Source organism: Tachypleus tridentatus, chromosome 10 (assembly GCF_004210375.1).
Source record: "Tachypleus tridentatus isolate NWPU-2018 chromosome 10, ASM421037v1, whole genome shotgun sequence".
NCBI classification, from domain to species: Eukaryota; Metazoa; Arthropoda; class Merostomata; order Xiphosura; family Limulidae; genus Tachypleus; species Tachypleus tridentatus.
In genome coordinates this window covers 179,708,761-179,725,629 of record NC_134834.1, presented here as the reverse complement: position 1 = coordinate 179,725,629, position 16,869 = coordinate 179,708,761, and the positions used below count along the sequence as shown (strand labels likewise).

Sequence of the window (16,869 nt, the reverse complement as noted above, 5' to 3'; positions counted from 1 at the left end):
CATATACAAACATTGTCTAGTTTTTGTTTTAAAACCGATTAAAACTGGCTACGATTTAATAACGAAACCTTCCATGGTTTACGACGCTAAAATTCTGGTCTCGATACCAGCCGTTCTGGGATACATTTTTGTACAGTCATGTGTCATTTAGCTATGTATACTATTTGTATATTCTGTTGGCTGACAATTAATTCACTTCTGTTTACAGTTGATCGTGAAGTCGGTCAGAAAGTCCATTAAATTTCACTTGTAATCTTTCAATTAATTAATTTAGCTCCTTTTGTAGCACGTAAACGAAACGTGTATAGTAACTAAACGTAAAACAAATATTATACCAGTAGCATTACGTGAATATTTTAATACTTTCACAGTTATTTTATTATAAAAAATCCCGCTAATTATTCAGATAAACCCACAATATAAATATTACACTCTTCGTTTTTGGTGGAGAAAAGTTTCTGAATGCTTATATTATCAGGGGAAAGAATCTTTGAGTTATTTTCCTTTATTTTTACGTGTAAATGGGGTTCTATTACTAAACAGTATTTAAATGTTAAAAGCTCACGATTACTTGTCAACTCAAAACTTCTAACCCTATTACGTGGGCAAAAGAATAAGTTAAAGTACTTAAGAACTATATTTGTACGTTTCAGAATCTTTTATAAAACTGCTAAAAAAGGCTAAATGCGAATATCATTTACCACGAATACTTAGCTGATTTTATCTGATCAATCGCTGTGATTTCACTGTCATTCTTATAATGCAATGGGTAACGAACTAAAATCCTTGGATTAACAGTCTAGACACTCTAAAAATGGGTTTTGCCAAGCCCTCATAAAACTATGCTAATGTCGTATTTGTGCGCGTCTGAGATGTTTCATTGTTTATTTTTCTAACTCCAAATTGTAATTTGTCAGGCTTGATGAAAGATAACTACGCCCTCAGACGTTAGAAATGACAAGTAACGACAGTGACGGTAGAAAAAGATGTACAAGGTAAAGCGTGAGAGTTTCAATTCCTTTCCACTTAGTTAGGCAATCGTTCAACTGAAGCCAATTGCTATTAAAAAGTTTCTTATACGCTCAACTTTAGTTGTCAGACGTCATCAGATACAGTGAAACAGAAACTAAAATTTACGAACAGTATACAGATAGTCCTAGTTTTATAATTAACTGTTCTTCCTTGAATGTCTTGCAATCAACACGGAAAACGTATTTTTCAGAGGATAAAACAATATCCGTTGCCGAACGTCGACATCAAGAATGACTAATAAAAACTTGACCACAAGGGGACGAACATCCAACTGCAACGCCCCTTACAATCCCATACCCGTTTATACTCTCATCCCTGAGACATCTGTTCGATAACGGTCACTTGCAAACTCTTTCTATCTTAACCTGAAAATGACCTAGGAAGATAGAAACGTTGTTCTCTTCTTATCAATTAAAGTGAGGCTTAGCATGGCCAAATGGTTAAGGCACTCGGGTCGTAATCCGAAGGTTGTGGGTTCGAATTCCATTGCACCAAACATACTCGCCCTTTCAGCCGAAGGAACTTTATAATCTGACGGTCATTTTCACTATTCGTTAGTAAAAGACTAGCTCAAGAGTTGGCGGTGGGTGTTGATGACTAGCTGCCTTCCCTATAGTCTTACACTGCTAAATTAGGGACGGCTAGCGCAGATAGTCTTCCAGCAGCTTTGCGCGAAATTAAAAAAAAACAAATAAACAAACAATAAAAGTGTTAATACCATACCAGCCGTTCTGAGATACATTTTCTATGAATGCTCGCGTTTCAATTTCTTCTTGTTTGTTTGTTTATTTTGGATTTCGCCCAAAGCTACTCGAGGACTATCTAAGCTAACTGTCACAACTTTAACAGTGTAAGATTAAAGAGAAAGCAGCTAGTCATCACCACCTACCCGCTAACTCTTGAAATACTCTTTTACCAACGAATATTGGGATTGACCGTTATATTATAGCGCCCCCAGGGCAAGCATGTTTCATGTGAGGGGGATTCGAACCCGCGACTATCTCTCAGATTAGGAGTCGAGCGCCCTAACCACCTGGCCATGCCGGACTCTCAATCCTTTCTGCAGCAAGTACTTAAATGAAACAAAAAAAAATGCACTCTCGCATATTTTCTCGAGAAAACATTCGATATTTTACGGTATAACAGTCTTAGGTTCCGCAAATAAAAAAAAAATTGTTGTGTGGTATTATTCGCTAGCTGTTTATTTTTTTGGCAAACAGTAAATGTAGAATCAATGTTAAGGGGGATCTTCTCGAAGTCATTTACTCCTGAGGTAGGTGTCCCTCGGAGAGGAGTGGTTAGTCCTACTTTATTCATCATGAATGTTAACAACATGCCTCTAAAACATTCAAATCATGGGTACTCGTCACATTATGCACACGATGTGACAGCCTTGAAAAGTGCTTCTACTCAAAAATCCAACCTCAAATAAACATCATTGTCGAATACTGTCAAAAAATTCGCGTTGAAAGTACTGTCCCAAAGAATCAATTAGTAGTTTTTGCAAAACTCACCAAACACAAAAATGATCCACCAAAATTCTACAAGAACGGTGCACGTTTTCAGACTAACAACATGAGCAAAATTTGGTAAGACTAAATTAACATGAATTAAACATGTAAACAGTATAAAAACTAAAGTTTGACAACGTGCAAATTATGCCAATAATCCAATGGATAAAAACGGTGGAGTAACAATCGCTAACATAGTCAAAATTTAAAAGACATGTATACGTCCAGTGATTGAATATGTATCATCTACATGGATAAATGTAGCACTTAAATAAATTAAAACTAAATTACAAACAGTACAGAACTCACTATTTACAACACTGTACCAAGCACCAAGATCAACATCTCCAAAATTCATGCACAATTATGCAAACATAGAAACGTTAATAGATAGTCTTCTATACAGTTCGCCAAATTATTTCACGAAATGTTAGCACAAAAATGACTTACTTTGCGAACTTGGTCATTACTGCATACGTGATGAAGATAGCCCTAAGTACCTCTTCCCAGTATATATGTGTATAATAAAAATAACTAAATTCCACCTTATAATAGACTACGATAATTTATCATTGATTTTAAATTATCGTGACAGCGTTTAAAAAAGTGTTTGTGTAAATGCTTTCCTAGAAACCTAAACTTACTTTTTTTTTAATGTGAAAAAAATGCATCTTGAACTGTTTGAGAAGTGCAGAACTTTATACAAACGAATTAAAGCAAAAACGTATTTAAAGCATTAATATTACTGTAATTACCTGCATGGACCTGACCTTCGAAGGGTCAGAGTAAGTGCATTGACTAACTAAACTTTGATCTTGTTATAGTAATTAAATTAATATTAAACAAGAGCCATTCATCATGTGCTAAGGGAAGAAAATCTGACCCTCCCAGGTCTGTAAGATCTAACGCTCGATGCCGACAGGAAAAACTCTGGCTTACACATTCGCGCTTCACCAAAATGACACTTCAACTATTGGCTTCTCTGAATAATAATAAAACTGTCTGTAAAAATACAATAACGATGATCAACTATTCCTTATCGTGAACATACTTTTTTAATGAAAGTAAAGACACAATAATATAAAATTCACATTTATGAGTCGGGCGTGGCCCATTGCCTAGTTTGCGTGGATTGTAGTTTTGAGTGTCCACAGCTGCATCCTGTTGAAGCAAAAAAAATGTTCTCTGCACTTTGTGGTCATTAGTCCGTTAAAAGAGTAAAGGTCAGCTTCTACTACTTGATCAGAGTAGAGTAGCTCAATGGCTCGTGCTGTTAAATATTCATCTGTCCTTTAGTCTATCCGTGAAAAATTCTGGATGGATGTGCGCAGATGGGTCTTTGTAAAGCCTGGTGGGACAATTCTAAAGCTAACAAATTAACATTTTATGGATTGCATTGTATTATAATGATAAGAAAATTAAGAGTAGAAATAACAAGACCTATGAAGGTAACTGATGTCAGTTCCAGTTCAGGCACTCTTGCAGTCATATAAAACCATGCTTAGGATGGGTTTTACAAATAGTTAAAATGTCATTTGTCATGTTCTTACGGTTGCTGAATCTAAGGTCATTAGATGATATCGAGAATTTCTTTAGGACACACGACCAGAACACTGTAACCGTCATTGCTACTTTTATAACACTGTCTTTCCATTGATCTCTTATAGCGAGCGGCCATACAGCTGCGAGTTAAGATTGTTTAACAATAGACACAAAATTCCTAAAAAAGACATTAGTCAGATACGCAAGTGAATCCTCATTGTTTTAATATTGCGTTTCAAAAATACTCTAAGATAAAGTACTTCTTTTGCCAGCCAACTTTAACTTCCAGTCGCTCTCCTTCTTACTGTACAAGTTGTCTTAAGTGTAAGGTAGACAGCTCTTACAGAAGAGAAGCATATTGTAATACTTAACAATTTGTGTAACATTTATTTATATATGAATATATGGATTCACGTATCTGTAAAGAGCAGCTATGATCAATTTATTCATATTTTGAGTTCTCTGTCTCATACTGCTTGATGCAGAACCAAAATTCTTGGAAATGAACTGATTTTAAACTGATGCCCATTGTTTTGTCTACAATGCACAAAACTATTAAGTAATAATTAAAATGTATAGAATTCTATATGTGACAAGGAAATTCACGGCTATAAGCTAATGACTCTTAACAGCTTCAGCTAATGTTTATACAAATTGGCCATCTCAAGATTGGCCATCCACCCTATGCCCTATTTGATAAATGTAGCTTCAAAGTTCAAGACATTTCTCTTCAGTATGGATTATCGTCACTTCACCAAGAACAGCAAGGTCATTCTGGCATTTATGATGCATGTTTAAAATCATAATGTTGACAGGGTTATGGTGAATGATGAATTGCCTTGTCCAATTGTTCAAACAGCTTTATCATTGGTTTAAAAGCATTGTAATGTTCTTCTTTCGACACTTTGATATGTGCATATCCAAATCGTACCAGTCTGCTTTGACTGGCCAGTATTTATCCAAGGACTCAATGCATGGGTCAAACATACAGAAGTCTTCATATATATATATATTTATGATACTGAACAAACAAGGTAAGTGACGAAGTCTTACAATTCTGGTTTTTGCCTTCTTATAGCTAGAATATTAAGAGTTCAAAAATCCTTTAACTGATTCTTCGAGACGGAGTAAGTACGATAATTTAAAAAAGTCGTAGAATATTAAGTCAAAAGGAATTCCAGACGTTTATATTAATTGGAGAATCTTTGTCCTACCTAGTTAGGAAGTGGTTTGTTTTGAATTTCACGCAAAGCTACACGAGGGCTATCTGTGCTAGCCGTCCCTAATTTTGCAATGTAAGACTAGAGGGAAGACAGCTTGTCATCACCGCCGACTCTTGGGCTACTCTTTTATCATTATAACTTCCCCACGGCTGAAAGGACAAGCATTTTTGGTACGACGGGAATTCGAAACCGCAATCCTCAAATTACGAGTCAAGTGTCTCAACCAACCGGCTATGACAGACCAGTTAGTGAGTGACTCCTTCTGTTTTATAACCTGATGTTTAAGTGCGGCTAAGAATAAATGAAATACTTTGCTATTGTAGCACTGAAACACCTCCTAGTCAGAACTCAAGTTAGTGGAAAGAAGATTGATGGATTTTGTAAAAACAAGTTACATAGCTGCAGTTTTATTGTTTTTAATATTTGCTCGTAGTTAAAAATAATGCTACACGACCTTTCCTCTCTCCATCGCAGGTATCAAAACCGATTTCTGGTGTTATAACATTTCACACTTAACTCTGAGCCATCATGGGACAGTTTGACATGAACAACTAGGTTTAACTCCCTAAGAAGGAAATTCCTCCAAATTAATGGTCTTTAGGCTGCTTCATCTTATTAATGTTTGTATTTCCTTTAAAAAGATAGCCTTCTTTTCAATGAATGTTTTTTCCATACGTCAACCTCAAACATACCTGTAAAAGACAATTGCCTAACACTTTGGTGCTAAAACTAACCATATTTTACACAAAGTTAGAGCCCGGCATGGCCAGGTGGTTAAGTCACTCGATTCATAATCTGAAGGTTGAGGGTTCGAATCTCCGTCACACCAAACATGCTCGCCCTTTCAGCCGTGGGGACATTATAATGTTACGGTCAATCCAATATTCGTTGCTAAAAAAAGTAACCCAAGAGTTGGCGGTGAGTGATAATGACTAGCTGCCTTCTTTCTAGTCTTACACTGCTAAATTAGGGACGGCTAGAATAGATAGCTTTGCGCGAAATTCAAAAAACAAACAAACGAACCATTATCTGCAGTATTTATTGCTAATTAATGGGTATGATTTTCTAATCGCTACACAAAGTGATTGGCTTTATATGTAGCATGACAATCATGTAAGCATGTGTTTGCTCATCCGCCTTCTTACGAGTGAGAAAGATGATTAAATGTTAAATGACGACAAGGAAATTTCAATATCTCAGGTAATTATACGCTAATAGCTATGTGTCTTACGGTACTAAATTTTGCGAGAAAAGTTTGTACATAGTGCGCAGTGTTTCAGAAGCTGACACAGAAAGTGTTCGATTTACTTTTCACAACTTCCAATCAAAACTAGTTCTGAAAGAAACTACTGCAAAAATAATCTGTTCTGAGCAGCATTATGACACGAATTTCGTTCAAATGAACACTTATCTATGTTTTGCTTAGCACGAAACTACACAATGAACTATCTTTGCTATGTCAACCACGGGTATCGAAACTATGTTTTTATCGTTATAAGCCTTCAAGCTGATCACTGAGACTCTTGGAGAAGGGGGTTGTTGTTGAATGGGAGGGAAAGAACAGAAATACAGCAATGCTAGTTTATTAGAAGAGCTATTAGTGGATTACGATGTAGCTTTGAGACACTGTAAGAGCTATTAGTGGATTACGATGTAGCTTTGAGACACTGTAAGAGCTATTAGTGGATTACGATGTAGCTTCGAGACACTGTAAGAGCTATTAGTGGATTACGATGTAGCTTCGAGACGCTGTAAGAGCTATTAGTGGATTACGATGTAGCTTCGAGACACTGTAAGAGCTATTAGTGGATTACGATGTAGCTTCGAGACACTGTAAGAGCTATTAGTGGATTACGATGTAGCTTTGAGACAGTGTAAGAGCTATTAGTGGATTACGATGTAGTTTTGAGACACTGTATAGCATGTTAAGTCTTATTACTTATAAAGTTTGAAATATGGAACTTTCTTTGTAATCACTCAGCATGTGTGACATTAACAATTACATACTCATGGTAAGGAAGCTTCAAGGCTTAACACAACAGTTAAAATATCACATATTTCTCACATAATCGTTAAGAAATTTCATCACTTAACGTGCGCGAAAGTTTTATCAGGTAGAAACATTTCCTAATCTATATAATTTCTCGTGGGATCTGTCGAGAAACATGCGCCTGTGACGTCATTCAGCTCGCTTTCTTTGCACAACATAATATAAACATTTACAACTTTTCCCACAAAAAGACCATTCAGCAAACGAATTGCCGGTAGCCTTTAAAAAAAATCAACAATTAGTTTTATTATTTTTAAGAGTCTCCATTTCTGAGATAATGACTTTAATAATAGTGTGTATCAATCAGACTCTATACCATTCTGTGGTGACGATATCCCGCTGTCAATATATAATTACCTACAGCTGTTATTAGGTCCTAGCGGAAACTGTAATATCTATTCATTCTGTTTTACTTTGTTTTTTGTTAGCTATAAATTATTAAGCACTTATCAGCCTATAATAAAATTTCGAACATTTTTAATCTAATATGATTTATAAGATAATTACATTTTTATGCCTTCGGATAATTTTGCAAATCAGATATCATAATCGTGGTTAGTCTAATCATTTCTACTAGGTAAAACAACATGATCTGGCGTAACTTTTCTCACAGGGAAAACGATTACCATTGTACTTTTGCCATCACTTACAGAGATGTTTATTCTATGTTCTTAAAAAATAATGTGTTCGTCCAGCTGTCTTTTTATGGCAACACTTACCAATAAGCCAAGAAATATAATAACTGACGATCAGTTCCTTATGAAGAAACTCTTTCAAAGTTTTTACGTACAATGAATTCCATTAAATGACTTCAGTTAACATTAAACTTACAAGAAAGTTTCGAACTTCAATGAACTATATACAAAGAAAATACTAGACCTAAATGCACGTGGCAGCTAGACGTTAACTTTATCATTCCTAAAATAGAAATGATAAAATTATGTAATACAGTTTGAATTTCGCGCAAAACTACACGAGGGCTACCTGCGTTAGCGTCCCTAATTTAGCAGTGTAAGACTAGCGGGAAAGCAGCTAGACATTACCACCCACCGCTAACTCTTGGGCTACTCTTTTACCAACAAAAAATGGGATTGACAGTAACATTATAACGTCCCCACGGCTGAAAATGCGAGCATGTTTGGCGTGACGGGGATTCGAACCCTCAACCTTCAGATTATGAATCGAGTGACTTAACCACCTGGCCATGCCGGATCTAATGAAATACGTAATTGATGTACGATGTTCTTCTGTCAGGATACAATGACAGCCATTGGACTGGTTTCAAGAAGACTGGATGGCACTTGTTCCTGGTATCATTGTCATAATGTTATTATTAATACCGCATGTATGATTGTTACTATAATGTGTGTGTGTGTGTTTTATTATAGCAAAGCCACATCGGGTTACCTATTGTGTCCACCGAGGAGAATCGAATCCATAATTTTAGCGTTATAAATCCGAAGACTTAACGCTGTCCCAGCGGGAGACCATTGTAATACAAGGCTATCAACATATCATATATATAATATAGTAAAATACACATATCTACTATATTTATACCCTGTAGACTACTGAACTATATGTATACTGGTGTGGTGAATGAACTAGATTTTGTAACCACACGAGTTTTGTATATGCTTGTTCATTAGTATCTATATCTGTGTATGTACGTGGAAACTTTACAGTTGTTGTTGTGTTTAAGTTGTAAAACCGATATATAGAGAGCCACATTAATTTTTCAAGTTATATAGATGTACGCATATATGATATATTCAAAACAAATATAAGACAATGTGTCATAATATGATAGGATATGTATACAAATAGTAATTTTTGATATTTCTTATAGCTGCTATGTTTCCCTTTTCCTCTCAGCTGTACATAATAATTCCAATCACAATTTTGCTATAGCTGGTCAAGTTTTTTTATGGAGTGATATTCTGCACACTCTACAAGGTTGAACATTTGTTAATTAATCATTCCCCCCTCCATTTATCCCTCACTTACGCTGCGAACTGCCATCAGTTACAATCTTTGGGTAACATGTTCTAAATCTATCATGCAAAAATAAAAAACAACAACAACAAACTGTGATTCTGTCAACAGCGTCTTGTCCGAAAGGGTAGGAACTGTAGATAAATAAATGATACATGACATCAGTACAGTAAAAACAACAAGTTAATAATAGCTATGGTACATTTGTCATATCTGCCAGATAAACATTAAATTACATCCATGGCCAATGTTTTTTTGTGGTTTTTTTACAGTATTCACAGCCATTTTTGTTGTAGTTTGACGGAGCAGTATTAAACAGTAATAAAGAAGAATAAATGGGCTATTCCCATCATGAACCACTAGAGTGGTTCGTGATATACTGAAGTTTTAATATTTTTAGAATGAAGTGTAATATATTTTATGGAAACAGTCAGACTTTGTCTCAGAACGAGATAACATCTATCTGATGTACTGTCTTGAACAAAAACCACTGACGTCATAGATTGGTTGATAAAAAGTCCAAACCTAAATGTTTATAACATTTTGGGGACCTTCTTGAACACCATGTAAGTTAACACTATAAAATTCCACCAGATGTCGGATAACTAGTTTTTGTACCGACTCAAGAATGGGACTCATACCTGATGCAAAGACTCTAAATATGGCATTATTTTGGTGAGTTTATTTGCCAAATCTGGCTTTTCCAGGCAAATCGATATATTAAACTTATTCGTTAATTATAATTAATCAGTAAGTAGAAATTCCAAAATAAACTCGGAATTTAAGCTCTGCTGTTTAATTGTTTAGATAACAAGTTAACTGTAAAGCCTTTACTTTATACATCTATTTTTTTCTACATTTTACATAAATATCATTACGCATATAATATACAAGTCATTAATTATAGCAATTTCTATAAATTATTATTCATGTCCCATATATATAACACCAGATTTCCTGTTGACCGTTTTGTTAAAAAATAATGGGCGGATTTTTAAATTAGAGAAAAAAAGGGGTAAACTGTGGTAGCTGATAAGATCTTTAGAGTATGTGTTCTCCGCCAGTGTTATTGTGGGTTAAACAGACTGTAACTTAATGACATCACCTTTTTGAAATATTTAAGTAGGTTAAGGTAACAAGCGTGTAAAATGGAATGAGATAAAATATTAAACTAACAATTCTTAAGAAAGTAACAAACACAGCCGCAGCCCCTGGTAGCATTCTAGGTTCTTGCAGCTCCTGCTACTGACAGCTGACAGTAACTAATTGATTGCTTGTAGTTGATAGTTGTTGGGCGTATAGTAGGGTCACTCAGGCTCAAGGACTTTTACAGAAATTTCTACTGTTTATTTCAATACATTTATTCAAGGTTAACAAAACACACTAACAGATTTTGGTTTTATTTGATAGGAATACATTGTAGATGAGAAATTAGATCATAAAAAAACGAAGCATTAAAATTACATACATTAAAAGCTGAAATCAATAAGTTCATTATATGCTACCATTAACGTATAACACAATCTAAACTGTCTCTGTAGCTTTCAAACTGATGTCTAATTGTTATTGGGTAATTTCCACCCAACCCCACACTCACATATTAGTGAGTTTGTATATATATATATTACCTACTATTATAGGTTTTACTGTTTTGATCTACACTGACGTCACGTGATATATAGTGTAACTCGCCATATCGTACGTCAAATGCTTACATTTGCTTCAGGTAAAAAAATGATAAATTCATTTTATAATATCGTGTTATCTGACGCTGCAACTCCTCTTCTAAATGTACCTAAAACAAGATATAACGAGGAACTGATTCACCAGAATTTAAAATTCCTATTTTTTGCCAAAGGCGATGTTTACGTCATTCACAGACTAAAACAGAAGGTTTTATGACGTCACATGCAAACCATCTATGGCTCTTACAAACAGAATATACCTCTAGCGTTTTCAGTCACTTTGTAATTTGAAACGGAAATGTTAAGGCAAATGTTTAATTTGTTTCAATTAATGACATATGCTGGAATTAAAACAAAATGTTCACAGGCTCAACGCGACCAATGTAAAACTTGATGGATTTTTCCTCTGTTTATAGAATCAAAACAAGTATAAAGTGAATCTTTTAACATATCATACGATAATATCTGGTCCTCTTCTGTATAGTTTTGTTTAACTCATTTCTCCTGACACAGAATAAATTACCCACATAGCGATGTAAAGTAACAAAGCTCAAAGTCAATGAAGCAAGGAGATACTATGGACCACGGATGTAGTAAAATACTGTAGTAGAAGCAAAGAGATACTATGGACCACGGATGTAGTAAAATACTGTAGTAGAAGCAAGGAGATACTATGGACCACGGATGTAGTAAAATATTGCAGTAGAAGCAAGGAGATACTATGGACCATGGATGTACTAAAATATTGCAGTAAAAGCAAAGAGATATTGTGGACCACGAATGTAGTAAAATATTGCAGTAGAAGCAAGGAGATATTATACACCACAAGTTTAACAAAATACTGTAGTAGAAACATGAAGATATTATGAACCACGTGTTTAAATATAACACTGCAGTTGAATATTAACGTTTTTAAACAGTTGGTTCTATTAATATATTACATAGATTTTCTATCTACACAGGCAGCATTCGATATTTCTTTGTGCAATAAGGCAATATCAATAACTTCTGTGGCTTACGACTATAGCAGTTTCGTGAACCATTTGGCTTACAATTTCAGTACTGTGGCTGGCCTCACGATTCTTTTGGCTTACAACTATGACTCTCAAACCAGTCTCGAGTGTCCTTTGGCTCACGACTGTAATGCCTCAGCTATGTTTCGTTATTTTTCAACTCACGACTGCAGAAGCCATTGCTAGCTTCAAAGGTCTTTTGTCCATTAAAAATTACAACTCTAGTTGAAAGACACAATAAATATTGAAAATATATAATATAATACACGAGTGCATAAGCTGAGTCTCTTCTCTTTCGAACTAACTTACTATTTCTAAGGTAAAACATTGAACAAATAAGTAATTCCTGTACCTTTCCCCAGTATTTGAACGTGTTTGATAATCTTACTAATGTATTTTTCAAATATTGATGCATTCCTCTTTGCTGTTGCTTTCTTTATTTTCAAGGGAAAAACTTCACAGTGGACTGCCTGCGGTGTGTTCAGCGAGGGAATCGAGCTCCTACTTTTAGACTTACATGCTCTTTTTTTCAGTAAGTATAAAAGAATTTTTAAACATTCAAATGTTTGTTTATTTATTCCTTTGTACAAATCGCAAAGAAGTCAGCACATATTTGTTACCGCTTTCAGTCTTTTTCTTTTTCCGAACTATTATATGAAACTACTTTTTAAGTAGGGATCTAATTAACCATTCTGAAAGAAACACCATCAAAGTATATTTTAAAAGTCAAGGTCCAGTACCATGAATAATGTTAGTATAAATAATGATTTTATAATCAATATCAAAAACGAGATAGGAAGGTACCTTTTTTTTTTTAATTTAACTTATGTGTTGCGTTTGTATGTTAACATATAAAACTCTCTGTTACAGCGATGGCATGAGAAACTCCCACAATGCTAATATCGTGCATACAGGACTAGAGTTATCTTATGACAGCCACTACGACTTTTCGTCAATCTACGTAGTGAAACATCGGTATATCTGCTGACTCACCTACTAAGTAACTAAATTTCGATACCCCTGAGAGGCAGCGGACAGACAGTCCATTTTATAGCCTTGTACTTAATTTCAAACAAACATTTTTTAAACATGAATATATTTAACATATATATATTGTTAAAAACCACAGTTTGTCAAGTATTAATACTCTTTGTTTCGCTAATTATAGACTTCAAGGACGTTGTTCTGTAGGTAAACAACATAAATCTTAAAGCTTGTCCAAAGTGTGTGTGTGTGTTTTCTTATAACAAAACTACATCGAGCTACATGCTGTGTCCCACCAGAAAACGTGTATAAAGTGAATTACACACACTTATTCAGTTTTAATACTTATAGTGGGAAGAGCACAGATAGCCTATCGTGTAGCTTTGCGTTTAACTACAAACAGACTTACTTTTAACTAGAACTCATGTATTTGTGAATCGAAATACCTCTTTAAAAGGACCGGAAGGTAAGGGTTTGTGTTGGATATAAATGCAATCTGAAAATCACTTAATCTACAATAACAACAACAACAAAAAATGGCTTACAGGGATCAAAACAAATGAAATGAATAAATATTTTTGATGTTGAGAGTTCTGGATGAATCAAATGAAGTTGACGACACTAATAGAAATACTCTTTCACGCACCAAACTCGTTTCCTCTTTTTGATAAATATCTTTTCCGTGTCAACTGGCAAAGGATGTCATCAGAAACCGTGTTCTAAAAGTACTTCCCACATGGAAGTCCAAGGGGTAAATTAATCTTTATAAATCTGGAAATTTCCAGTTTCGTCGGTGGTGATTCATTAGCTGTTCCTCAATATGACAGTGCCTTTTATATTTCGTCGACCTACCGTCTGTGTACGTTCACATCGAGCACGAACGGCTAGAGGGAAGGCAGCTAATCATCACCACCCACCGCCAACTCTTGGGCTACTCTTTTAACAACGAATAGTGGGATTGATCGTGACATTATAACGCCCCCACGGCTGAGAGGGTGAGCATGTTTGGCGTGACGGGGATTCGAACCTGCGACCTTAGGATTACAAGTCGAGTGCCTTAACCACCTGTCCAGGCCGGGCCTGCACATGTGAAAAATAAACTTTAAAAACCTTTTAGTTTCTTAATTAAAGTCTTCAGGAAAGGAAGTTTTAGGAAAGTGGTTGTTTTTAATAAATATATAACGGGATGAAATGAGCCATACGTTACCTGTGGACGATGTTCTGATTTTTTGTCTTCATCAAATTTTGTTGGTATGTCAAAAAAACAACAACTCAATTTCTCTTTGTGTGTAACTGAGAATTATTCCCCATAAATAGAAGGCAAGTCAATTCTGTTTGAAATCAAGTTTTAATATCAAAATGTGTATTTCTGATATATTCAAATGTCTTAACTCATAAATAACTTTCCTAGAATCGTAATACTATAATATCCCTATATAACCGCAATTTTATTACGTTCCTATGTAATCGTAATATTATTTTCCCGAAATGGGGTCACTTGAAGGATTCACCTCTTTTAACCATGTACACCATTGAACAATAGTGTGTTGTTTGCCAGTCAGTCAGTTGAACTAAAGTGACGTCACATAAAGAATGCTTAACGTAGTAATTTGTAATGTTGTAACGTCAGTAAAACATGCGTATTTCACGAATCACGCACGAGAAGAATTTTGCATTATGTGGGTTACAACACAGCATGACATATTAACTTAAAATAAAAATATTTGTTACTCTCAAATTTGGTTTTATTTCCTCTTGAACCAGAACACTTTCAAGACCTTTCAAGATGAACATTTGAATATCTTTTTGTTTTTGTTTGTTTTTTAATTTCGCGCAAAGCTAAACGAGGGCTATCTACACTAGCCGTCCCTAATTTAACGGTGTAAGACAGTAGGGAAGACAGCTAGCTAGCCATCACCATCCACCGCCAACTCTTGGGCTACTCTTTTATCAACGACTAGTGGGATTGACCATTACTTTATAACACCCCCATTGCTGAAAGGGCGAGCACGTTTGGTATGACTGGAATTCGAACCCGCGACCCTCAGATTACGAGTCACATTTGATTATATTTTTACATAATCGTGACATTACGTGTTTATTAAATTAACAGTTTTTGTTACGGCTTTCTTCACCAAACCCAAATTAAATGCTTTAGCTGCACGAGGATTTCGACACAAGTTACAACCAATGGAAGTAATGCATATTATCACAGTATAATGAAAATTTCATAGCTTGTATATAGTATTTCCCTCGCAAATTACCTCTATTATACGAAGTTAAGAGATATGTGATCTATTTTGACTTTGAAATTTGTTCCTAAAATTATTTGTGGGAGTTTAAAATACTCTATATAGACCAGTTTCTTGTAATTCATTGCATTTATTATCATTTAAATTATATTGTTGTAATACACATTAAAAAGCTACATGCACACGTTTGGAGACCAGCTTGTGTAAATAGCGTATTTATTTTATAATGTTGTTCAAGAGTTTTCAACCTTTCGTGTTTCGTCGATCCATTCGACAAGAGTGAAATTGTCACAGATCTTGACCTGAGTCCAAAGAATTTGTTGTTGTTTACTCTTTATAGCGCAAAGTTACACAACGAACCACGCGAGTTCTTCTCATTCAATGAACTCAGCCCCTGATTTTGGCATTTTAAGTACGTAGACGTACCACTGACCCACCGCGGGACAAACCGAAGGATGTAATTTCTGTGTACATCTGGTACAGGAGTTAGACTAAATACGTTCTACGTTCTATTCCAAAAACTGCTGTTTAATTAAGGTCAATGCAAAACCTCTTTGTGTTCCCCTTTCTGAAAACGCAACCCCTTCCTTCCCCTGGCACAGCAGTAAGTCTGCGGACTTACAACGCTAGAAACCGAGTTTCGATAGCCGTGGCGGGCACAGCATAGATAACCTATTCTATAAGTTTGTGCTTAACTACAATCAAACAAACCGTTTGAAAATACGTGGCTTAAATAACGAACACGGAATAAGGTCCACTGCAAACCTTCACTTATTTCTCTAGTTGACATATAACTGTACCAACATATAAGACCAACTGAAAGCACCCCAATAAAAACAATCAATGCTTTTTTAATATGGATAAATTGCAAAATTAAAACAAGAATAACAGTTAACATTTTCTATTAAAGTGTTTATTTAAATCTCCTGTGTATATATAAAACTAAAGGATTCATTGTCATATCTTGCGTAATAGTTTGTTTTACTTCAGACTTGGCCCGGCATGGCCAAGTGTGTTCAAGCGTGCGACTCGTAATCTAAGGGTCGCAGGTTTGCATCCCCGTCGCGCCAAACATGTTCACTCTTTCAGCCGTGGGGGCGTTATAATGTTACGGTCAATCCCACTATTCGTTGGTAAAAGAGTAGCCCAAGAGTTGGCGGTGGGTACTGATGACTAGCTGCCTTCCCTCTAGTCTTACACTATTAAATTAGGGACAGCTAGCACAGATAGCCCTCGAGTAGCTTTGAGCGAAATTCAAAAAACAAACAAACAAACAATACTTCAGGCTTTTCGCGCAAATTAATACAAAGAGTTCTTTGCACTTCGTTGTTTTTGTTTTTCTTCTATTTAACACAAAGCTACACGAGAGATATCTGCGCTAGCCGTCCCTAATTTAGTCAATCCCATTATTCGTTGGTAGAAAAGTAGCCCAAGAGTTGGGGGTGAGGGGTAGTCACTTGTTGCCTTTTCTCTAACCAACGAATGGTAGGATTGACTTTCACATAATAACACCTCTATAGTTGAAAGAGCGAACATGTTTAGTGTGACGGGGATTCGAACCTGCGAAACTCACATTAGGAGA

The 16,869-nt window shown here is 35.4% G+C and overlaps 1 protein-coding gene and 1 long non-coding RNA gene across 6 annotated transcripts in view; one reads left to right on the top strand and one right to left on the bottom strand.

Moving 5' to 3' along the window:
• Positions 1-16,869, bottom strand: part of LOC143231043 (uncharacterized) — a 78,419-nt gene that overhangs the window by 38,096 nt on the left and 23,454 nt on the right. The gene's annotated exons all lie outside the window — the stretch shown is intronic.
• LOC143231044 (uncharacterized) lies at positions 9,893-13,262 on the top strand. Its single transcript, XR_013016760.1, has 3 exons — positions 9,893-10,028; positions 12,499-12,583; positions 12,922-13,262. It is a non-coding gene; the product is annotated as an uncharacterized LOC143231044 (long non-coding RNA).